Below are 25,425 nucleotides of genomic sequence, written 5' to 3'. Positions count from 1 at the left end.
TTTCACGGTGGATTGGGATCCAGCCAAGACTGGTGTTCTTCATGTGTTCAAAGATCCCAAAGTTGATGCTGGACAAGGCACCTCTGGGGACTTTCCCATCCAACTGGGAAGCTTGTTCTCACTGGTCTCAGGTCTGAGATAAGGAAAAGGGGGCTGGGGAGTTGAATTATTTGTTCATAGATAGAAGAAACCGTAGAAATTGCCCATCCCAGTGTCTTTATTTTATTGATGAGATAATTGAGCTTCAGAGAGGTTGTGACTTGATGCAGATGGCACGGCTGTTAGATAGCAGGACTCTTCATTCCAAATGTCATGGTTTGCTTCAGTAATATCTACTCATAAGTTTAAAAGACATACAAAAAACTCACTGAGCTGATTAAAGTCATTTGCATTAAAAGGAAATGAGAAAAGAATAAAACATATTTAGATAAACCATCTGATTACTTTGCTGGAACTTTAAATTATAAAGCTTGTAAACAGGCACTGTAAAAATCAGTTACTGCGTATGTACAGAACTTAGTTTAAGGGCAAATGGCAAAGCTTCCCTTTTGTGATGTAAATCAGTATAGAATTGCCTAGATGTAGACTATCTTTTAACTCATAAGGGTCTTGTAAAACAGTAATAAATGTGCTTTCTATTTGCAGTTTCAGCTAACCTCTATAAATTAGAAAAATTAATGGATACTGGTGAATCTGAAGCACAGAGTAACTTGATAGGTCTTCCCTCAAGAGCTAGATATCAGTCTGTGTTTGTGTTCAGAGGGTAATATATCTAGGATGTGCATTACAAAGAAACAAAATACAAATTTTTTAATTCCCAGAGGTCTAAGATCTTTTCCACTTCTATAGATTGTATCAGATAATTTATAAGATGTGAAACTGATAAAAGACAATGTAACTCCCCATAATTCAGTACAGTAACTCACAAAAGATCTCTGGAATCAGTTTGGTTTCCTAATATATTAACAGTTTGTGAGGCAAGGAAGGAAGCCAGATCATACACATTTAAAAGTATGCACAGATGCACCTGGAATCTACAGAGGTACTTCCATTTGTAAGTATTTTATTCCATTGGCAGATTACAGAGGACAGGAAAAATGGATCACATTAGTGAAATTGTTATTTTAGAGCTGAATTGTCCAGGGAACTTAAATTAAAAAGAAAATAAGATATTATGTCTGACTCCTTACCTCTACAGTGCAGTGATGCCTCAAGGTCACCTCTTATGTATTGAGAGGGCTTCTGATTCTTCCCGCTCAGCCAAGTCTCAGCGGAGTTGTGAACATTTTTTTCTATTGTGACTTTCTTTATGTCACCGCCTTCCTGTTTATTGAGTTTGATTTATTTTTAACACACTAAAAGTAGAATTATTAGAGACAGAGGAGCAACTTCAGATTCTAATTTTTTTTAAGGGTTGGGATTGAGGATTACCCTAAATCACATGGTATTCTCCATATATATATTTGTATGGCCTTCTCCCACCCCTAAAATTTCAAACTCATATTATGAAAAATCAAAGTGTAAATTTTAGATGACATGGTATAAATATCTAGATATCTTAAGCTATTTTAGTGAATATAATTTCAAATCAGATGTACAGATAATTTTTAAATGTTTTGGGAGCCTTGTAAGTCTTTTATTTTAAAGGCTTCCCTCTACTGTTGATATTCTTGATTCATAGGTTACTGATACATGCATGATTAACCACGAAGTATGCTGTATAAAGCAGACCCAAATTTGGACAGATCTTCTTTTCACTTCCTTGTTTTACAATATTTATTGTGATAGAATTGTCTAGTGGATTCTGGTACTGAGAGTGAACTCTGGCATTATGACACATTTTCCTGTTTTCAACATTGGCAAAATAACCATTTTTTTTATCATTCTGTAGGGCAGTCACCTCCTCACATGGAGTCCTGTCTTCTGAAACCAGCCACTTAAATCTCCATTCATTCCTTCAGTAACATCTTGATTATATAGCAGTTCAGAATCTAGAATCCTAGCCCAGCCCCTGCCCTCATGCTATGTGACTTGATTATGTATCTTAGTCACTCTGAGGCTCTTGTATACATAATGAGGGTAATTGTAGTGCCCACACTTCAAGGTGGTTGTAGGGGTTAAGTGAATTCTTAACTCTTTCCTCTGGCTTTTAGTATGCAATAAGATCTCAGTAAACATTAAGATCTCAGTAAACAATAAGATCTCAGTAAACATGCAATAAGATCTCAGTAAACATCATTATGTTACTAAAAAAAAGTTATGGAGGTCAGCTTCAAAAAGACTATAGTGTGTCTGAGATACACATTTATATAACTTGCTTAATTTGTATCATATTTTTCCATTTCTAGAATGTTCCTGCCTTGCTTTCTCTCTTGAACCTTATATACTAATATTGAGGGATCACCAAGGTTCTTAACAATCTTTGGAAGATGGTTACTTAATTTTGAATTTTAATTTTTTAATTTCATTAAGTCACCTTCCCATACTTTGTCATATCCACTTTATTCCTGACATTACAGTTTGCCTTGGAAGATAGGGTATAGTATCTCTTTTATATGAATGTGAATCTTAACCTCAGATGCAGTCTAGAATCACCGAATGGAGATTTGTAACTGCTCTGCAGGTGCCTGACCTCTTAGCCCAGAAAGTCCAAGTGAATGGCCTGTGAGAACCGCTGCTGTATGGAATGCTCTTTCTAGTGTACACACCTTCCTGCTGTCCCTCTCCCACAAATTAAGATCCTATAATTCATCAACAAATTGCAGCAATTGTAGATACTCTGTGGAATTACAGCTCTTAATTAAAAGACAAATTAAGTGTATGTGTTGTTTAAACGTATTTGAAATCTGGTATATCATATCTAGTGTAGGTTAACCACAAAAAGTCTCCTTGGGTGGTGATTTGTTTTAAGTTGCAATGAAATTATATAGTGGAAACAAATTCTCTTTGTTCTTGCCACTCTGTAAGACCCTTCTGTTCTCTTTTAACATGTTTCGATAACACTAATTTATGAAAACCCTTGTTCTGGTTTACATGTGTAATCTGATTTTGTAGGCAAGAAATGGGTTCAGTCATCCTGACAAGTTCATGCATAACCTTTATTGAAGATTCCCTGAGGGCGTGAATTTTCCTTCTGTCTATAATGATGGACTATACCTTCAGGGAAAAAACTTCCTTATTTCAGGTCATTTAAGTTGTAACAACTGTGGACTCTGGGGCAGGGGGTTGTGATTAAATGAGAGTGGTCACTGAGCTGTGAGTGTTTAATTCTGCATTTTCTTCTAGTTTTTGTCTGCCTTTGGGTGCACTCCACTATTTCTGTTCTATAGGTCTAGCAGCTGTTAGAAATACCATGGATGTTTGCTGAAATTAAGTGGTAATTTTATATACAAGAGCTGCTGATTGAGTTGCCCAAGGTCGAAGTTTTTGTTGTTGCTTTTTTAAAAAAATCCATCTTCCTACATAAAGTTGGCTAGATTAGGGAATTTGCTCCAGTTGCTAATGATTGCTTTTAAACATGCAGCCTATTAGCCTCAGTTGTTGCCATAAGCAGCTGCACACTGTGTATTAGCTTGAACACATGGTAAACATTTCATGGTTGGAATAGTGAATGTTGCTTGGAAGAGAGCACCTATTTCAGAGAGGATGTAAACTGACCTGTAAAAAGGAGTGGAAAAATTTTGTAACTCTATGGGAACAGATGTTAGCTAGATTTATTGTGGTGATCATTTTTTAGTATATACAAATATCAAATCATTACGTTGTTCACCTGAAACTAGTATAATGTTATATGCCAATGATATGCTAATAAAAAAGTAGAAACCTAAAGTCTTCTGCTTAGAACCAGAGGAGGGCTACCTGGAATTGCTTGGTTGCATTTATGTTGTCTGCATCCATTCAATTGACTCCCCCTGTCTGAGTCTGAATTTTAATCATGGCAGAGAATTTAGATGCTAATACCAACACGATATTTGTTTACAAATCTCACTGAAATTCCCCTTGTGCCGAGTCTTCTTGGTCACTGATGAAATGGAGAGTATTTCTTTGTGTTTTATCTGAATGGGGTGAAGTTCTGGATGCTGACTTGTGTGAAGAGTAATCATTTTCTTGTTTTATTTGTGTGACAAATGACTACCTAAGCTGCCCATGTTAATGCATATTTTATCTGAGTTTGTAATTAGAGCGGGTGCTCCAAGCAGTGATTAAAAGTCCTCTCCGCTCACTTGTCTTTGTGCACTGCCATGAAGAGGTGGGCTCTAACTGGGCTGATTGCTGGTCCTTTTCTGATTAGGAGACAATCCTCAAAAACAGCACTTCTGACTTTTTTCCCATCTCCCTGAATGGCAGGGAGCCTTGCCTCCTTTTGAGTTCTTCCTTGTCACAGGGATAAATGGTGGGCGGAAGCTGCCTAAAAATGACTATGATCATGTAAAATAGCCTCATGATTAAAAAGTAGCTCATGGGCCTGCCTGGGGGCATTATTCTCTTGGGAGGCACATTACTGGGGTGGAGTTGAGGGAATTCTCTTTCATATTCAGGAGATAAATTGTGCTCATCAGAGGACCATCAGTTAAAGGCAATTTAGAACGTGTTTTTCTCATTTCATGGGGGGACATGCCAAAAAATTGTCTTTTCAACTGGAAGGAGGAGAGAAGAGAAACCAGCTCAGGACCCTGGTATCAGACCCATTGATGGTCAGCCCTTTGGGCATTTGCAGGAGTTATGTCCTCAGCTCATGAAGTGCAAACTCTGGGACTACACAAGTGACTGTTAAAGACACTCTTTTCATGTATTTAATATTCATGGAAGGTTTCTTTTAAAGTTATAGAAGAAAATGATTTGTATCTGGTTTTTGAACTTGTACCAATCTGCTAGTTATTTCATCAGTCAAATAATACAGACCTCTATTAAGAACTAACAGAATTTTTCTTGCAACTTGTACCTAATTCTTAGTGGTAAAACTGTTGTAGAGCAGCCCTGATACAAAACGGGGTGCCTGACTGTGGGTCCTCACCTGCGTGCTTAAAAGGACTTATCAATGCTCTACTGCAGGCACACACGAAAGGTTAATAAAAGGTTTATTTACAAGGGAAGGGGAAATGAGGAAATGTACAGCTCAGGGAGAAAAGTGGGAGACAAAGTTTTAAATGACTCCTACCCGATCCGCTGATCAGGAATCCCAAAATGGCGCTCTGAGAGCTGGCCGCGAGCCAGGAGCCGTGAAGCCAGGAGGCCAGCGACAGCGAGCCCCCCAAGGCCCACATGTTTGATTTTTATACCCAACCTGGCTGCTTAACTCCACCCTCAGGTCCCAGCCACCTTCCCTTTGGTGGTGATGGGGTTTGTCTTTCCCAATGTCTTGATGGCTTTAGTCTGCACTGGGAGTGGAGTGCACAAAGCCTGTATGGGATTAGCTCAGGACATCATTTCTCCCTAACAATCCCCCCCTTTCACTTTTTGCCACCATTTCCATGGTGATGAAGATCAAACATATGGATGCTGGGATATAATCTCAGATGAAAATTTTCCAGGGTTCCAGTGTGAAAGAAAACCAGTCCCTCCAGGTATTGTCCATTGTGGAAAGCAGAAGTCCTCCAGTCCTGGAAAAACAGTTCATCAGAAAGACCATTTTATCTTGTGGTTTCCCTATCCCTCCAGTAGGGAGGAGGTTGTCCTTTTTGTGTGATGCCACCATTAGATTATAGGAGGCCAGGATAATTATGAACCAAGATTTACACGTCTGTGTGTGTGACAGCTATTGTAACTCTAAAACTATAATACCTCCCATTAATCCTCACAGACTGATAACTTTGCAGTGAGTTGGCATAGCATGTGTTGTTCTGCATATAGTCAGTGTCCTAGTAATGTCAATCCACATTTCTTACTGATAATTTGGGATTTTAGCTTATTCTAACGATTGAGCTGATTGCCAGGTTGAGAGAGCTCAGTTTTTGTCACAGAGGAGAGGAAATTTTTCTCTGCTTCTGTAGGTGGTTCTCAAAACTGGTCTAGTGATGAAATTAACACCAGACATGTTGTAGAGTAACCCCGATACAAAACAGGGTGCCTGACTCTGGGTCCTCATCCGCGTGCTTAAAAGGACTTATCAATGTTCTACTGCAGGCACATGCGAAAGGTTAATAAAAGGTTTATTTACAAGGGAAGGGGAAATGAGGAAATGTACAGCTCAGGGAGAAAAGTGGGAGACAAAGTTTTAAATGCGTCCTACCCGATCCGCCGATCAGGAATCCCAAAATGGCGCTCTGAGAGCGGGCCGCCAGCCAGGAGTGGTGAAGCCAGGAGGCGAGCGATAGGGAGCCCCCCAAGGCCCACGTGTTTCGTTTTTATATCCAACCTGGCTGCCCAACTCCACCCTCAGGTCCCAGCCACCCTCCCTTGGTGGTGATGGGATTTGTCTTTCCCAGAGTCTTGATGGCTTTAGTCTGGAGTGGGGGTGGAGTCCACAAAGCCTGTATGGGATTAGCTCAGGACATCATTTCCCCCTAACAGACAGACTAGTAGGAGAAAGTAATAAAATTCAATTTTATATATATGTATATGAACCCTATATTTCTGTAGTTTCCAAAATCAGTGAAGCCCAGTAGGGGACAGTGCTGTCTTCCCTGGTCTAAGGACTAGAATAGGTTGGGGCTTAAGGAGAGAGGCTGAGGAGCGAGTGTCTCTTAAGATGAAGACCAGATGCTCTGTAGCTAGACATATGCCTGCCATATACATACGGTCCTTCAGTCGAAAGGTTATTTCTGGTAAAAATCCTAATTCTGGGTAATACCCCCAATTTTCATTCTTCTAGGTAGTTAAAAGAGTGGTAAAATTTCTCTAGAGTTTGTAGGGCCTCAGTTGACCTCAGCTCAAGACAGTTCTCTAATGGAAGGACTGTTCTGAACATCTGGGACAGGGGAGCTATCCTTCAGTTTCCAATGGTGGTCTTGATTTTGAAGATCAAACATAGATAATCTGATTTGACATGGAGCAAGAAGTACTCATATTTTATCTGAGTTTGTAATTAGAGCGGGCTCAGTGACTACATGGTCTGCCTCTGCCAGTTGCTATGTCAGTGTTGGTCAGATTTCACGTACCTTCTTTACTTTTTGTTTTTTAATTGCCTTGAATTGTTCTCACCACATTAATACTCTCTCTTTTTAAAAATCTTTTTTATTTTCCCACCACCAGATATTAAATCCCCTTAACTCTTCTTCCCTTGCCGTCTCACTACTGTATTAGTTTTATCTAATTTTTTAAGTATTTTGCTATGTATATGCCAAGTATTTGCCTTTGTCATTATGACTTGTTTTACTACACATAATTCCCTTAGACTCCTTCCATGTTGCTGGGAAAGGCACCATTCCATCTTTCCTTATGGCTGAATAGTATATTCCCTTATGTGGATATACACAACTTCTTGATCCAGTCCTCCGTCAGTGGGCACTTAGGTTGTTTCCATGTCCTAGCTATTGTAAATAGTGCTGCAATGAGCAGTGTAGTGTATTAAATTTTTTTGAATTGATGGTTCCATGTTCTTTGGATAGATGCCCAAGAGTGGTATTTCTGGGTCATATGGTATTTCCATTTTTTAGTTTTTTAAGGTTAAACTAGATTGCTTTCCAGTTTACATTTCCACCAACAGTATAATAATAAGGTGTCTTGTGCTCCACACCTCTCCAGCACTTGCTGTTGGCAGTCTTTTTAATATGTTACTCACAGGTGTGAGATTGGCCCTGTGGTTTGGCCCTGCATCTCCTTTATTAAAAGCAATAATGTCTCTGCTGGCTTTCTGGATATCTTCTTTGGTGACTCGTCTGTTCAGATCTGCCTGTTTATTAATTGGGTTGTGGAGTTTTTTTTTTTAATTGTGTAAGTTTTTATATATTGTGGATATTAACTCATGTTGGTTGTGTATTGTATAAATGTTTTTTTCCCATTCAGTGGGATTTCTTTTTAATCTGTTTTCTTTTGCTGTGTAAAAGCTAGTTAATTTGAGGCAATCCCAGTGTTTATTTTTTTTATTATCCTTGTCATAGAATGATAAATCTCCAAAAAAAATCTTTATCATTTAATGTCACACGTGTATCATCTGTGTCGTCTTCTACATATTTTATTGTTGCAAAATCTTTACTTGGCTTTAGGCAAAGCCTATGCTCCTGTTTTTCCCCTTACCTAAGGCCCTCCCACAGCCACCCTCCATGAAGAGAGTGAGTAATCATTCATAGCCAATATTGATACCTCTGACTTCAGAAACCTCCTCTGACTCAAGGAGGACCTTTCCTTCTGGAAATTACCAAAATATTTCCAACATAAAAATTACATTATAAGAATCCTTGCACAGTACTGAAGAATGACTTCATTTCACTGACTGATGCTGGTTCGAATTCTCCAATTTAGAAGAAAGAAACTGCATGGGGCATACCTGTACTAAAAATTTACTCATTCCATATCTGAATCAGTGCTCGGGATCCTGTCTATTATCGGGCAACCCTGGAGGCTGGTAATGTTAAAAGAAAAAGAAATGAAAGAGAAAAGAAATAACTCTACTGACACAAGTGGTGAGGGAGGGAAGTGGGTGAAAACATTTCCTGTCTGTTGTCACTGTGAGAAAGGCTAACCTCCATCCAGTTTATAATAAAAGAATATTTCAACATCAGGCTAGAAACAATGAGAAGAGGGACATGGGTAGAAAATACATAAGCAGTAAAGTACCATGGCCCACAGAAGATGCCTGTTCCCTCTGCTGCTGGGAGAGGGAATTAGTATATTATAGATTACTTGATAAGAAATCTCCAGTTCCTCTCGCAGGAAACTGGAAGTGAAATACTAAGAAGTTGTTACCTGACCGTATCATCATCATTTAGAGGTAGAACCAAGACAGAGCCTTGGTCTCTGACCCTTCCTTCTGAAAGCCTGTACCGTAAACCCTTGACAGACCGTTAAGTTTACTGTCAGTTCATTAAAATCAAGTCTTTTTGATAATGGAGACATCTAAAGAGAACTTTGTATAAAAGTGATTATTACAGAAATGGAAGTAGTAGTTACCCAAAAACCTTCTCAGTTTCAGTAACTGCACTTCCCTCCTGCTTTTCTGCACTCCTTTGCTAGCCTCCTACTCTTACCTATCAAGATTAAATGATTTCAGTGAAATTGCAAGTCTATGACTCCATAACTGTATTTTCTGAATGTTTCTTAAAGAATATATAGTCTTAGTGGTATCACATACCCATATAAAATTGAGATTATTATAAAACTGATGAAAAATTATTTTACTAATTGAGTTAAACTGCAATTCAATATGTTTGTAGTAGAAGATGTATTATCGGGGATAAGGAAAGGGATAACAGTATTACTTGAAAAATATGTGTTGAACTCAAACTAGAGAAGGCAGAAGAGGAGGAACAAAGAGAGAAGCAGCATGAATAAGGCACATAAATAAAAATGATAATGGAGTGTTCTAGAAAATCAAACTTTGACTACAACATAAAATTTTTGCTTGGAAATCATGTTAGATTGCATCACTGCAGTCTTCATTGTAACGCCCCTTCTTGCCCATGGTTCTTTCACAGTTAGAATTGAATCCTTCTCACTCTGGCTAGTCTTGTCTATTCTTCCACCTCCTCTCAAAGGGTCCCAGTATTATCTGTGAAGCATAATCACACAAAAAGCAGGAAAAAGGGCTCTTCCAGATTGTCACCAGTGATGAGATAAAGGCTCTTGAGGCATTGTGTGAGCAAAACAAGGCCACTCTCCCCAGCGAAGGAAAGTGTGCCCTTCTCACCTCTTTTTAAGTGCTGAGCCTCCCCTAAAGGATGTGCTGTAGTTTTTTTTTTTTTTTTTTTTTTTTTAACAGACGGAAAAGCCTACACTTTTGGCAGCAAAACTGAAATAGAAAAATTGAGCTTGACCTATTTCTTCTGCACTGTGAGTCTTGCATTGTCCTCTCAGGCAGTATGAAAATCCTTGAACTGGGAAACTGACAGCTGCAATCAGACACTTGCATTGAGGGAAACATCATGAATTTTAATGGGAGCGCTGCTACTGGATGAGGTCGGGCTAGGAAAGGGAGCTCAGCCAATTCAAACAAAAGGAGCAGAAGGGGGTTTATTACATGTACTGCTCATAGCAATGATGAGAGTAATATTCAAGTTATTTATCTCACGACAATTTTGATGATTTAAGAGGAAAGGATCCCCGAACTCTTGTTCTTGGAAAGGGTTATGAATCTTCCATGGCTGTTAATCCCACTGTACGGGAGACTAAGAAGGCGGGTATAGCAGAACGTGACTTGTTAGCAGTAGCAGTGTGCGGAGTGAGCTTCAGCAATACCCAGGAAGTAGCCCCAGGCATCAAGGTCACCACGAGCAGATAACAGTGCTTCCTCACAGACACGTGTGCACCCCCACAGAGCCAGGGTCAGGACATCCTTCCCTCTTTGTTGTCCAGAGCACTTCCCCTTCTGAGTAGCCAGCAGCATCCTGTTTATCCTGGGTGGACATGCTGGAATCTCTTCCTTTTGTCAGGTCTCTTTATGAGGTGGTTGCTTGTTGGCATTGCCGTGCCCTAGATGGTCTTCTCAGGACTGGAGAATGTAAGAGGCAGCCTTTCTGTTTTGATCACACAGCCCTGTCCACCTCTTTAACCTGTGCCTGCCATTCCACACCCAGACTAGTTCTATTTGTTAGAAGCTGGGACTGTTTGGGGGAACTAATTCAACCTTGAGCCACATTTTGTTTTAGAAGATGGCTCTACATCTTTGTTAAAAGGGTGACATCATTTTAGAACCTCATTTTTCTGAATAAACCATAAAATGAATTGTTTAAGGTGAAGATAGCACATAAAAAATATTTTACAAATTTTGTTCAGGTTCCTCTTTTGGTGAGATTATTTAGTCTGGGAAGAATTTAGCCCAGGACCAGTTACCCAAGACAGTGCTGGCTTGACATTCCACATACGATTTGGTAAGTACTGAAGAAAACTGTCACAAACTGAACAGAAGCAGCAACTGTCATCCCAAAGCAAGATATTAAAGATGGAACTAATTTCTTGGTCTATGAGTTAATCCTGCTATAGCTGGAGGGAAGTGCGATGACAATTTCCATGGTGGGGAATTGGACTAAAGCCAGACTAAGGCAGAATATGTGAGAAATGAAGTTGGGAAACAGAGCTATCCTCTACCAGCTGTGTGGGAGGAACTTGTCCTTGGTCCCCTGCCAGGACCTGATACGGGTGGTGGTGACCCCCATGTGGGCCATTTAGCCCAGCATTGACATTTGTGAAGGTTTTATACTCATCCTTTAGAAATGATCACCTAATGAATTTATATAGCTGTGATCTGTGTGTATTTCACAAATGTGTTGCACCACATGTAGACTCTATCATGATTACTGTACAGAACCCGTTTCTTCATGGTTTAGTAGGGTGGATGTGGCTGTGTCTCCCAACTGGGGAAAAACTCTTTTCCTCCTCAGCTCCTTCCCTGATCTCTAAGCATATTCTCCCTGTCCCTAGTGCTCCTGATCCTGGGGTCTACACATTCATCTCTGTCATTGCTATAAGCTGTAGTGTTCTCTTTACATGGTTGAAGTTGTTAGAGACAAACCAGTTCTTGTGGTTGAGGCTAGGTGCATGGAGTTTGCAGTGGTAATTACATTAACTTCAGCTGAGATCCTGCAAGGGTGTGTTCCAGCCCTTACCGTATTGTCATGCATTCCTATACATATATTGGTAGGAGAAACTGCACACTAAGAGTCTAACACAATGAGCTGTTGAAATGGAGTTCCCTACCTCTGTGCAACTGATCTACTTATTCATTCAATATTGCCTGTGTCCTACACTCAAACATGATGCTGCGTGATCTGGGTACAACAGGGAGAGAGACACAGTCTTTCGGTGCTGGCTGTTTGCCCATTTTCCTGGGCTGCTGTGAGCTCATGCTGATCTCAGTTATCCAAGTCTCCATTTTGAGATACTCTTTAGCCTATTCCACCTGCCCATCTTCCCAAGGTTCCTCTCGCCACACCACAAAAACCCAAGGGTAACTTCTATTCATTTTGATGGGGAATAATATACCAAAAACATCTTTCTGGAGAGAGGTTGAGAGGTCTTAAAGCTGAGGTGAGCAGGGTATTCTCTGAGCCATTCAGGTGCCATGATGGATTGGAAAATATCCAAGAAGGGAGGAAGCTTTTCTTTTCAGGCTAAATAGCCTCGTTGTTGGGAAGGGAATAATCAGTCCCAGCTGGAAAAAAGAGACCAGATTCCCTCTGCTTTTCCATTCAAATCTAATCTCATGACATGAGTTTCTGACATGAGGAGCATTCTTGCCCAGACTTGTGGCCCCAGGGAGGGGGTGGTTATTTAAGACAGCTGGCTCCCCCAGCAAGGCATATAACTTGATGATAAATGCGTACAGACAACTTCTCTTACTTGCTGGTCCCAGCCCCAGCTTAATTGACACCCCTGGAGATTTGCAAAAAATAAATAGATATTTCTTTGAATATCATGTCTCTGTATGCAAGAAAATGATAAGAAATTCTGCATGCGTACAGTTCCTCAGTATTTCCCAGCTGATGGAATTCTTCAGGGAGGGATTCCTTTTATGCATTCCCATGAAACAGGTTTCCTATGCCTTTAAAGCCTGTCTTGTGTTATGGTGCAGAGTAAATTGGATATGTGATTTTGTTTTGTCTTCCTTTGCTTTGTGTTTTGAAAGGAACTATTTTTGTGAATTGGGGACTTTAAGTCATATTGCAGATTTTTTTTCTCTGATTATATTCAGCTCTGTCATGAATAATTTTAAGTTTTAGTATTTTAAATTTTCTTTTTTTCTAGTTTATACTCCTTTGGCTAAGAAACCATAATCTTTGAAAAAACATTTACACCTAAATTTCTAGATCTAGATGTCAAGCATTCACTAAAAATTACTTTCTCATTATTGGAGGTAAAGTTTTGGGGCAAAGAATGAATTGATGTATGCATCTTTTCTGTCTTGGAACTTAACTTGGTCGCTAGTGGTTATATATATGCTAAAATGAAAATTCTGAGAAAATAGACATTTGTTTAAAAAAAATTGGAAGTACTGAGGGTATGTAGAATTTTATCTTTGTAATGTACCAAAAGTGATAATGTTACATGGTAGACTAGTCTTCTAATAACAAGAATTTAGGAATGGATCCATGAGCTAAAAATAAAAGGAAATTAATAAGAAAACTTAGACCTGAGTAGGTTTCCAAGTCAATACTGAGTGAAAAATGCAAATTGCAAACTTACACAAAATTTTTACAAAATACTAAACAATATTCCTGATTGTCTATGAATATATAATACAAGGTCTAAAAAATAGGGATTGGAAGGACCCATGCTGAATTCTTTTTTTTTTTTTAAATAATAAATTTTATTTTTATATTCCCCCATACAATTGCAAACGCCCCATTCTGACCCCAATCCTTCCCCTCCCGCCCCCCACCCCCCAAAAAGTGTCTCTGGTTCATAGTTTTTTGTTGATTTTGATTTTCACTTTCTTATATTCATTTTCCTGGTCCCTTATTTAAGTTTTCTAGATTCCTGCTATGAGTGAGACCATCCGGTATTTTTCTTTTTCTTTTTGGCTTATTTCGCTGAGCATGATCCCTTCCAGCGCCATCCATATTGCTGCAAATTGCATGTGTTTATCTTTTTTGAATGCTGAGTAATATTCCATGGTATATATGTACCACATCTTCTTGATCCAGTCATCTATTTTTGGGCATTTGGGTTGTTTCCAAAGCTTAGCTATTGTAAACAGTGCTGCTATAAACATAGGGGTGCAGGTGCTCTTTGGAATTGATGTTTCTGTGTCCTTTGGGTAAATACCTAGGAGTGGAATTGCTGGATCATATGGAAGCTCTATGTTTAGTAGGTCCAGAAATCTCCACACAGCTCTCCATAGTGGTTGGACCAGTTTGCACTCCCACCAACAGTGCAGAAGAGTTCCTTTTTCTCCACACCCTCGCCAACATTTGTTGTTGCTAGTTTTTTTAATATGTGCCATTCTCACTGGTGTGAGATGGTATCTCATGGTAGTTTTGATAGTATTCTCCTGGGGTGACAGAGAAGAAAGGAGAGAGAGGAGTAGAAAATGGGGGCGGGGATCAAGAACAAGAGATTTTTTAACTTTATTATGTTTTATTTCTATACATTAAAAGGATCTGAGGCAAACATGACAACATAATTTGTTAACTCTGGGGGCCAGACCTAACTTGCTATATACACTTTAGTATACTAAATTATTTACATAAGTTAAATTACTTACATAAATTACCTTAAAATGAAACAACAAAATAAGCTTTTTCTACCTTCATTCTAATGTTCCACATAAATGGGAGTAGGGGTGCACAGTCAATAACTATAACTCTTCTTGGGCATTTGCATTTTTTAGAGTGAACCTTAATAAACTCATGAATCTAACTGAAACAAGACCCCCCTCCTCAGGGCTCCAGCGCTTGACCCCAGAAGCTGCTTGAGGGCAGTGTAAGCCTCAGGGGGTAGTGGGCTTTTTACTGCCCTCCACCAGTGGCCCCACGGGAACTCAGGCTGCAAGCAGAGGCCAGCAGTGATGGCCAATGGCACTGGTTCCCCTGCCACACCACCCCAGGGCAGGCAGCCCCTGGTTCAAGGCTGCAAGGAGGAGGATTGGGGCCCCACTGGGCCAGCTTCAGCCTGTGGTGTCCTCCAGCTGCAGGTGGTAGAGAAGCCCGTGGATTGGGTGCCTGGATCATGGAATGGCCCGAGCAGGTGCCATCTATGAGCTGATGGGTGAACGTTCCAATCTGCCATAGGCTCAAAAATGGCCCAATCAGACTCGTGGGGGGGGTCCGGAAAGAGGAGATAAGACAGGAGCCAGCTTGGGAGGCACATTCTGATGTGCTGTGTTACTGAGGTGGGCTCTGCTCCTGACCTCCCAAAAAAGAAGAGAAGCCAAAGAGCTCTGCAGTGGTGGGGGGCTACAGCCCCCCAGCCCTGCTTCTGATATCACCTGAAAAAAACACCGAAGGCCTGGTGGCAGTATGCGCCAACAACCCACTAAGAGCTGTTAATGCTGGTGTTTCTGACACTGCTGCCTCCTAGTGAGCTGTGCTGACCAGCACTATTGGTCAGTGCTGTGCAGCACTGTTGACAGGTGACTGGCACTTTGGGTCACATTTTGAGAGCTGTTGACCATCCTGCACTGCCTCCCAGTGTTGCTGACTCTGCTGCTGTCTGGTTCAGCATCCAGTGCTGTCCATCTCGACTTCAGACTATGGCGGGTGCTGCTTCGGCCTCATCACAGCGGCCCCACCTGTGAATGACTCCAGCTGCGGTGAGTTGGTTCCTAGCTCACTGCTTGCCAGCTGCCATGCGCTCCAGGCCCTCTTTGGCGTGATGGCGCCATCTTGGATGAGCAGCTTTTGTGTAGGACTTTTGGACAGTGAGGACACTATCTGGGGTGAGATATCTGGCCGGCCACTTGTGGCCTTGCTGACTCTTTGTTTCCCCTGCTTGTTAAGTAAACCCCTTTGGTGTTGTTCCCTGAGCCTGAGTGGTCTTGCCGTTGTGCGCGCAGTGAGAACTCACAGAGGCCTGTCCTTTACTGGGCACTGTCCTTGTGGCTATTGCCCTGCTGTATCTGTGTATAGTACAGTTTCATAAGCTCTGAATTGTCATGCTCTGAATTCTCCTAGCAGCTTGCTGGTCACTTGTGTGTATGTTAGTGTTTGTGTTTCAGGAACAGGTCCCCTGAATTTCAACAGGAAAGTCTAACTGTGGCATTTGCCTCAGCCAATACCACTTTCGTTTTTAAAATGTTGCCTTAAATTATTTGAATGAATGGCATGCTTTCTCTGAATAGCCACAGACATGTCACTTATTTAGATGATTTCCTCGCCTATGGAAGTGAGACCTTCACTTGCTAAGAAGACCGTACTGAGAAAAAATATTTCTCATTGCTTTTCATCTAGGATTTATGTTGTTTTGAAAATGAACGTTTTGATTCCTTGTCATGTGAAAATAGATGCAGCTGTAGAAACCAAAATCTCACTTTCTTCAGCACAGACTGCCTCCACTTATTTTGCACTCAGATCTAGCCTACTGGCCAGGCTTACAGCTCGGTAATAAGCAAAGGGAACTTTGTCATTAGAGGGTGTGAAATTTGGGCACTAAAGTTCATTTTCTTTCTAATCAAAGTCTCTAGCTCCTACCTAATTTATTCTTGTATTACAGTTAATGTTTCCCAAACCTGAAATACTCTCCCCTAAACCCACTAAAAGTCAAAAGACTGTGAAAAGGGTCATTGAGTGTAATTTTTGATATTAAAAGTGAAGATTCAGATTATGATGATGGAGGGAGAATTAATTTTATTACGATGAAAGAACATAGAAAGCAGCAGTGATTCATTTAAATATATATATATTTATATATATGGATGGTTTATCTGTAAAACCTAAATAAGCCCACTATATTTGAGTCCAGTAATGGTGTTTGTACTGAAAGTGCTGAGGTTGGTGTTTTCCAGAACAAGTATGGAACTCACCGTTCATTTTTCCTCACCACCTTAACTAATGGTTCTCTTTGCATTGATTCAAAGGTTCGTAACCTGGATGGGCTCACCAAGTGCTAAACTAATGCCAAAAGGGTAGACTAAGCTGATGATGGATTTTGTATGTAGAGCATAAATTTCTGGAAAATGTATTTTGCCTTTATATTAAAATCTTAAAGGTCATACTATTTATTAATGCATATTTATGTGCTTAGACTTTCCAGTCCGGCAGCAAATGCAGTCCTATCCTAAAACCATATGATTCTAACTTGTGTTTGTAATTTGCTTTTAGAGTTAGCCAGTTTGTTTGAAGATATCAATTTCAGGACAAATTCAGAGTTCCTGAGATTCACTTGAACTTGTACTGACCCTATGACATTGCTTAGGAGCTGATCTTTAAAAAGAATAAATCCTAAAGAGAAGCTTATAAATTTTCCATTCATTTATTTCATAAAAGTAGGACAGAGAAAAATGGTCTGGTTATTTGGGTTTTAGACAAGTATAAAAACTTTCCAGAATTATCTCAATAAGCTCTCTTATGCTGTTTTTCATAGTTTGTAAATCACTGTTTTCTCCTGTAAGGAGACAATATAGTCAAGTACAAAGAGTATGTTCCCAGTCAGACAGGCAGAGTTCAAATCTCAGCTCCTCACTAACCTTGAGCAAACTTCTTAACCTTTTGAGCCTGTGTGTGTGTGTAAACTGGGAATCCTAGTGCCTACTTGACAGGGTTGTTCTGGGGATTAAATGAAATCATGTGTGGATGAGACTTACTGTGTAAAGTGTATACATAGGTATTCTATGCTTTTCTATTAGAAACAAAAATTTGGCGGGGGAGGCCCTGGTGGCGCAAGGGTTAAAGTCTCAGTGCTATCAAGCTATCACCTGCCACTGAGGCCTGAGTTTGATCCCTAGCCAGGGAGAAACCCACATGGCACAGCAGACCTCTTCTGTCTCCCCACTGCTCCCCTCAGCAGTGTATTTCAGTAGATCTGCCTGTTCTGCTCCTCACTCTCTCTGGTGAATCCTCTCATCCCCTGCACCTCTGGCCTACACCCCAGCTCTTGTATGCATAAATAAAAATATTTAAAAAAAGAGAAACAGAAAATTTGGATTAAGAAATTGCTACCTTTTTCTTTGGGTTATAGTTTCCTCTTCCACAATACTTAGGGCTTTATTTTTGTTTATTATTTGAGGATGGCTCTGCTAGAGAGCCTTGACTCAGGTTCTGGTCACATCCTCTTGAAAATGTACAGCTCCAACTTCTTTAGAATGACAGGAAAACTCATGATGATAGTTTTCCTCTGGCTTCCTTACCTAAATTGTTTAAAAATTCTGTTCCATCCTACCTCCCTTGCTGGAAAACTCTAGAGTGATTTGCAACTTTTTCCTGTAGGAATTTAGACTGAGCCTCTCAGCTGGAACAATCAGGAGTCTAAGAAATCACTTCATTTATAGGAAGAAACATCATTGTCTCGCCTCCCAGAATACATTTGGTAATTAAATATCTATGAATTCATTTTTCAAGATCTTACTCTACTGATAAAGGTATTCCAGAATCAAATCTTTGGTCTCAAGACATGATTAGTCCTGATGGGTGAGTAGTCACTATTATGAGAAAGCTACAATGGTAGAAAGGTCAGGTTCATTTTTAATGGAAGCAACCTAATGTAGGGAGTTGTCTGTTGAAGCAGTTGAGAAGTCTTTTACTGTAAGTACTGTCATCTTTTAGCTTCAGTTCTGTTTCCATGGCAACCATGGTCTGTGAGTGCCTGACTGAATGGTTTTACAGGAAGTTGAAAAACACTGCTATTCTAAGTAGCTTCCTTTCTTCAGTAGAAAGGAGTCCTTTCCTTACTGTAGGCCTGCCAGCATTTCCTGGGGACAAAGCTGGCTATTTATGCTAATTGTTTTCTGTGTAGTGGGTAAAGAAATGGGGAGAATCCTAGCCTCTGCTTGTGAATTTTTTTTCTAGTGGTGGTTCTAGCATTTTGGACAGAACCAAATGGCTTTTCTTTATTTCAAATATGGTTTCCTTGTTTGTTTTAAACAGAGCTGGGGAAAAAAGGGTTGTGATTGTGGTGTGTTTCTAGGATAATATTAATTATGGTGAAGTTAATAGGAATTTGTAATTTTCAAATATCTATGAGGGTGGTTTATTTTTAAAAATCAATAGATAATGGCTTAAGCAGCTATTAGATTTATCATTTATTTTATATTTAAACTATCATTTAAATTTTTCTTACATCTCAGAATATGTGTTTTTACTGGTTTACATACTAGAAAAATTACATCTGGCCAGATAGCCTTTGGGGGTTCAAAATTAAGTGATGTTCCCTTTCAGTAATTCATGACTTGTGATCATTTTTTAGGGGAAAAAAAACAACTGTACCTACCTGCACAATAATTTTAGTTTCAAATATAAGCCACTTACTGAATCCTTTCTGGGCTTTTTGAAATCCTCTTTAGAGGTGTGCTAGGAAAAAAAAAAAAATCTTTTAAAACTACTCTTCAGCAGAACCAGCCTTTTAAAGCCGAACTCTAATACTGAAAGTATTTAATTTGAACAACAGGTATGGATTTTTGTTCTCTCATATACCTAAGTACACATACAGCTAAAAAAACAAAAGGGCCTCCAGGGTGGAGCGGCGGGTTGAGTACAGCTCTGTGAAGCTGTCCACAGCCTCTGTAGTGCCGGTTCAATTCCCAGCCAGTCAGGGAGAAACCCCCGTGACGTGGCAGACCTCTCCTGCCTTACCCGCTGCTCCCCTCAGCAGTGTTTTCCATCTGTCTGCCTGTTCTGCTCCCCACTCTGTCTCTGGTGAATTATCTCACCCTCCTTGTGCCTCTGGCCTGTACCCCAGTTCTTGAATAAATAGATAAATCTTTTTTAAAAAAAGAAAAGAAAACCCATCAATAATTTTAATGTGTGTTTTATACTCCTGATAGTTATCATCCCATTGTTTGTGATCCTTATTTTGAAAGATAAACATTTCAAGAATGTTACAATCTTTACCCAAGTTAATGTCACTTTAAAGTAGTCTCCCACTGAGATCCAGTGATTTTTGTTTGTTTGTTTGTTTGTTTATTTTGCATTTTATCAGGTCCTGGAAATTTTCAGTAAAATCAGTTTGGAAGTTATCTCAACACTCTTATTTAAAATACAAACTCAAGTCTCTGAATAGCACCAAAAAGCATGTTTAATTGCAAATTACTTTACTTTGAATCTCTCCTACCAAATAGTTGAAGTAGTAGAATGCACTACTCAATTTTTTTCTCAAATCACCTGAAATAATGAAAGGGATTTAATTTGTAAAAGAGCTCATTTGCTCTAAGATGAATTGTAGAGAGTAATCCTAAGGTTTCTAGAGTCAAAATTTGATCAACTAAGAATTTGCTGAATATTGCCTATGAGGAGCTCTAGGATTTGACTCATATGTTCAAGGAGTTTATAGATTGGCTTGGCATAAAAAAGCAACATCATAAATCGGGAAACCAGGACAATCCTGCAAAATAATGGGTTGACAGGAACTCACGGAAAGTGTGAGATGGAACCTGTAGAGGGCTACCTGGAGGAACTAGGACGCAAGGCATTTCATTCATTTAGTGAAAATATATTGAACACATTATGTTAGGTGATGCATATACTATGCTGAGATTATGGTTATGAACAAGACAACGCTGCTTGTATGGAGCTCACAGTCCGGTGAAATGTCCAGAAACAAAACCAGGCACTTATCTCAGGGTCTGTGTTTGGCGAGTTACTGAGTTTTAAGGGAACACCTGAACTTGGAGGGGCAGGAAATTTCATTGAAGATTTCTTTGAGGCTATATGAAGCTGGCACTTGAACAAAAAGAAATCCCAAATTGACACTGCTACTTACTTAAAATAATATTCCTTTTTTTCTCTAAAAAAAAAAAAAAAGCGCACTCAACTCCTCTGAGAGCAGTCTGCAAAATATATAAGTAAGCTTTTCTTAGAAATGAAAATATTTAAACTTCAGAATCTTATAGTAAGAAGAGATCTTAGAGAAATTCAACCACCAAACTCCTTTGTAACTCAGTAAAGGGAAAGAACTAGCACTGTTTCCGCTGGGTCAGGAAATAGAGATCCTCCTCTGGTTCATACTGTGAGTGTCAAGGGGGGGCCTCTGTGTCCTCTTTTTCCTTTGAGGAAAGGGTTTATTATGTGCTTCTAACACCTGCATAGTGTTCTTATTGTGTCTGCCTCTATATCCTTTCACACAGACCGAATAGAGAAAGGGTAAAAAAAAAAAAAAGTGATAAAAGTGATTCTGGCAATCTGTTGAGAGCTAGCACTGAAATTACGGCTGCCACCTCTTCACCCCGACCTAATTAATCTGTCTACAGAAGGATAGAAAAATTACTGTTTTTAAATGGCCCACATTCATTTGGGAAGCTTAGATATGCTCCCATAGTTGTATTGTTTCTCTGTTGGATGGTTCCCCATTAGCTCCTGCTGACTGCTTCACTTTTGTACCTTAGCTGAATTACTACTTTCTCTTCATTTTTGTAGCTTCTGTAAACGACCTAGCACCCTTACTCCTGAAGAGCCTTAAAGAATTTAAAAGCGTTCAGAGGTCTTCTAAACTGACAGAGTTTTCATCATTAATGTTAAGAATATTTTGAGGTTTTTATTGATGATGTTGATATGTATTTCTCTGAATGTGGGCTATCCTCAGGGATAAATTACAGATTTAAAAATTTATGATAAAATTAACAAGTAAATTACCAGAATTAAAGAATAAGGAATAATGTTAAAAAGCATAGAAGATAGAATCAGCTATGTCTAAATAATGACATATTCTAGAGGTATTGAATAGTTTCCTTTATGGGATGCTATTTTCATCAGAGTAGTTCTTGTGCTTCTTTATATCTATAAGTCAGGGTGTTCTGTGACATCTTTCTCCTTCATAACATCTGAACTGTAATTAACTACTTTTTTTGTCCGCCTTACCACTAGACTGTGGACTACTTTTCCCTTTTTTATGCCTGGCATAAGTAGACATTTGATGCTAGAGTCTCAGCCTTCGTCTTATTAGCTTGTTCGTAACATTGATCCAATCGATTGCTTCTTCCTCAAAATGCCTCAAAGCATTTTGGTTCCCAGCATAGTACAAAGTCTCCTTTCTTTCCTCCCTTGCCAGCTCCTTGGTCGTTTTACCCAGTTTTGCTTCTTTCTGGCCTTATGGTGTTGCTGTGCATTCACTACTGTAGCCCATCTCAGCATTTTAAATACTGCCTATCTGCTGGTGAATAGCAAATTTCCATCTCCATTCTAAATCTCTCCCTTGAAATTCAGATATTTGTGGGTCCAGCTCTCCACCTGGGTGTTTAATAGGCATTTCATAGTCAATGTTCCAAATCTGAAATCATGAGCTTCCTCTCCACCACTGAACTTGTCTGTTATCTTACATTGTTCCCTGTCAGTCTTAATGGCAATTCCGCCCTCTAAGTGGCTCAAGATAAAAACCTTGAGTCTTCATAACCTTCTGTCTTCTGTCATATTCCCATATCCCAGGGGTGGTATGACCCTCTTACTCCCTCCACTCCTAACACCTTTGCACAAGCCATTTTCATCTCTTGCCTGATGTAGCAATACCTTCCAACTGTGCTGCTCTTTATCTTGCCCTTTACAGTGCACTGTGAACACAGTGTGATCCTGCTAAAATATAATTATATTGGGGCAGTCCTCTGCTCAAATGGTTTCCCATCTTATTCAGAGTAAAGCCAAGGTGCTTAGCAAAGGGATAAAAGGCCCTGCACCACCTGCCCTACCTCCTCTTCTCTTTCTTTTTAAAAATTGACATGTAATTAACATACATCATCTTAGTTTCAGATGTACAGCATAATAATTCAATATTTGTATACATTGTGAAATGATCATCACAATAAGCATACCATTCTTTTTGAATTTGTAATACCGTATTATTATTGTCCCCATGTTGTGTACATTGCATTTTCTTGACTTGTTTTGTAACTGGAAGTTTGTACCTCATGATCACATTTACCCATTTTGTCTACCCCCTCAACTCTTCCTTCCTCTGATAACCACCAATCTATTTTCTGTCTCCGTGATTTTAATTTTAATTTGTTTTGCTTTTTAGATTCCAATATAAGTGAATCATATGGTATTCATTTCTCTGTTTTAGATTTATTTCACTTGGCATAATACCCTTAGTACCCATCCATGTTGTCATAAATGGCAAGATTTCATTCTTTTTCACAGCTGTGTAGTACTTCATTTCATATAGTATAATGTGTTTCTCAGCAGTGGACCACATGTACAGTTGTGGTTCCAGTAGACCATACCATATAGCCTAGTGTAGTAGACTGTACTGTCTAGGTTTGTATAATTACCCTTTATGATGTTTGCACAATGGTGAAATTGCCTATTATATTTCTTGGAATGTATGCCCATTGTTAAGTGATGCATGACTATATATACCACACCTTAATCTATTCATTTATTAGTAGGCCTTAGGTTGTTTCCATATCTTGGCTATTGTAAGTAATGCTACAGTGAATATGCATAATTCTTTACAAATCAGTGTTTTCATTTGTCTTTTCCCCTTTTCTATCTCCTCCCCTTCTATGACTCTTCCTCCTCTTTACTATATTTCTTGTGTACATGTCAAGGCTGATCTCTCCACAGGGCTTCTGCATATTTTGTTCTCTCTGCCTACAACACTTTCCCCACACATAGTCACGTGCCTTTTCCCTGGCCTTTTTTAATATTTTGGTTAAATGCCACCTTCACAGTGAATCTTCCACTGAGTACTCTGCATTCTGCTGCCTTTATCTTTTTCCATAGCACATACACCTTTAAAATTTACTTTTGCATTTTTGTTGTGCTTCCTTTCATATTGCTTAATGAAGCCGAGGATTTTTGTCTCTTTTTCTTTTTTTCAGTTGCTGTAACATTGGTTTACAACACTTTCAGGAGTATAGCTTCACACCTTGATCAATGTAAATAACACACCACACCCTCCACCAAAGATCCATTTACCATCTACCAACCTGCAACTGATCCCCTCTACTTGTCCCATCCACTTTTCCACACTCTTCCCCTGTGATAACCACCATTTTGCTATCAAAATCTAAGGACTTGTTTTATTTTGTTTCTCTACTAAAATAGTGCCTGATGTATGATAAATGCTCACTACAAATGTATTGGCTGAATGGTGACAGGAGTTATTTAATATTTTATTAGATATATCAGTGTCCTGAGTACAACTGTATAGAATGAAATTAGTAAAAAAACGTGTTTATCTTATTTGTATCATTTATTTATTTGACAACTATCATTTCTTAAGAGTAATGATGACATGAGGTAAATCTGAACCTAATTGAAAATTACATCGCATGGATAAATACCTAGGAGAGGTGTTTCTCAGTCATACATCAATAGTATTTCCATTATGAGGTGAAGGAATCTCCATCCTGTGTTCCATAGGGGCTGCACCAATTTATATTCTTGGCAACAGAGAATGAGAGTCCCTTACCAACATCTTGTTTCTGGTCTTTCTGATATAAGCAATTCTCGCAGGTGTGTGGTTATGTCTTACTATGGTTTTAATTTGCACCAGAATGCATATATTAAAACCCTAATCTTCAGTGTGATGGTATTAGGAAGTAGGACCCTTGGGAAGTAATTCCAATGACATGAGGTCATGAGAATGAGCCCTATTTAGTGCCCTTGTAAGCAGAGAGAGGAGAGAGCTTGTTTCCTCACTCTCCCAGGTGAGGACCCCTGAAGAGAACCCTCACCTGAACCCAACCACATGGCACCCTGATCTCAGGCTTTGAGCCTTCAGCACCATAAGGCATAAATTTCTGTTGTGTAAGCCACCCAGTCTGTGGTAAATTGCTATAGCAGTCCAGAGTGTCCAAAATGCTTCTGAAAAGACTTTGACACTATGAGCTGAGCTGGGTTACAGTGAATTTCAGAAGCCACGTCTTGTTTGGTGAGGACTGGCAGTAATCTCTTAAAACTTTATTATTGGGAAAGGAGTACTTTAAAAAGAGATATCATACAGCCCAGGAAAATAGGTAAGTGGAAACTATCTGCACCCCAAGTCTGGGAAGGCAGGTCTTGTCACTACTGGAGTGAATGGCTAAATGTGCTCCCTGACATGGATTCAGATTCTGTGGATCTGAAACTAATACATTATGGGGGCCCTTTTCGAAAAAAAAAGAATATGAATTTAAGACTGCTCATTTAGATATAGCATCTTGGAAAGGCCTGAAACTTAAGCTTTGTTAGCCTCATAGCAAATTTCCTCTCTTAAATGATAATGTTGATGATGATGATGATGGAGATGAACTTAACACACTGAGGACTGAGATGCCTCCCACCGTACCAGAGGTAGAGAGCCGCACCCTAGGTCTCACGGCTGGGAAGTGTGTTGCCAGGGGAATAGGAAGGGTAGAATAGAACTCTATACTGACACTGGAGATCTCTGTGCTCCCCAGCTTTCCTTCCCATTGATTGGGGAAAGTAGAAAACATCACTTAAACACGCATCTATGTCCTTGACTCTACCTGTAAAGAAGTAATCCATGCACTTCTCATTCCATTGTTCTGAGGTCCAGAGAAAGTGAGTGCAAGTGATTTCCAAAGAGGAAAGTGCTTGGAAATGTGTGATTTTTTTTTTTTGGCGTGGGGGATGGTAGCCTTTATTTTTTATATTATTTTTTTTATTTTTTACATCATTGTTCATTATGGAAATGTGCTATTAACAGCTTTTTCTTTCTAACTCAGTATTATAGGTGAGAGGCTTGAAAATGTATTTGATTTGTTGATTATTTCACACCTAATATTTCTAATTTATTTCTTGAATGTGA

The 25,425-nt window shown here is 39.4% G+C and overlaps 1 protein-coding gene across 8 annotated transcripts in view; it reads left to right on the top strand.

Annotated features, from left to right (window-relative positions):
• DCLK2 (doublecortin like kinase 2) overlaps positions 1–25,425 on the top strand; it is a 135,925-nt gene that overhangs the window by 46,115 nt on the left and 64,385 nt on the right. The gene's annotated exons all lie outside the window — the stretch shown is intronic.

The sequence above is a fragment of the Talpa occidentalis genome, unplaced genomic scaffold (genome assembly GCF_014898055.3).
Source record: "Talpa occidentalis isolate TD23 unplaced genomic scaffold, MPIMG_talOcc4v2.1 talOcc4.8, whole genome shotgun sequence".
NCBI lineage: Eukaryota > Metazoa > Chordata > Mammalia > Eulipotyphla > Talpidae > Talpa > Talpa occidentalis.
This window is presented reverse-complemented; position numbering and strand designations above follow the sequence as displayed.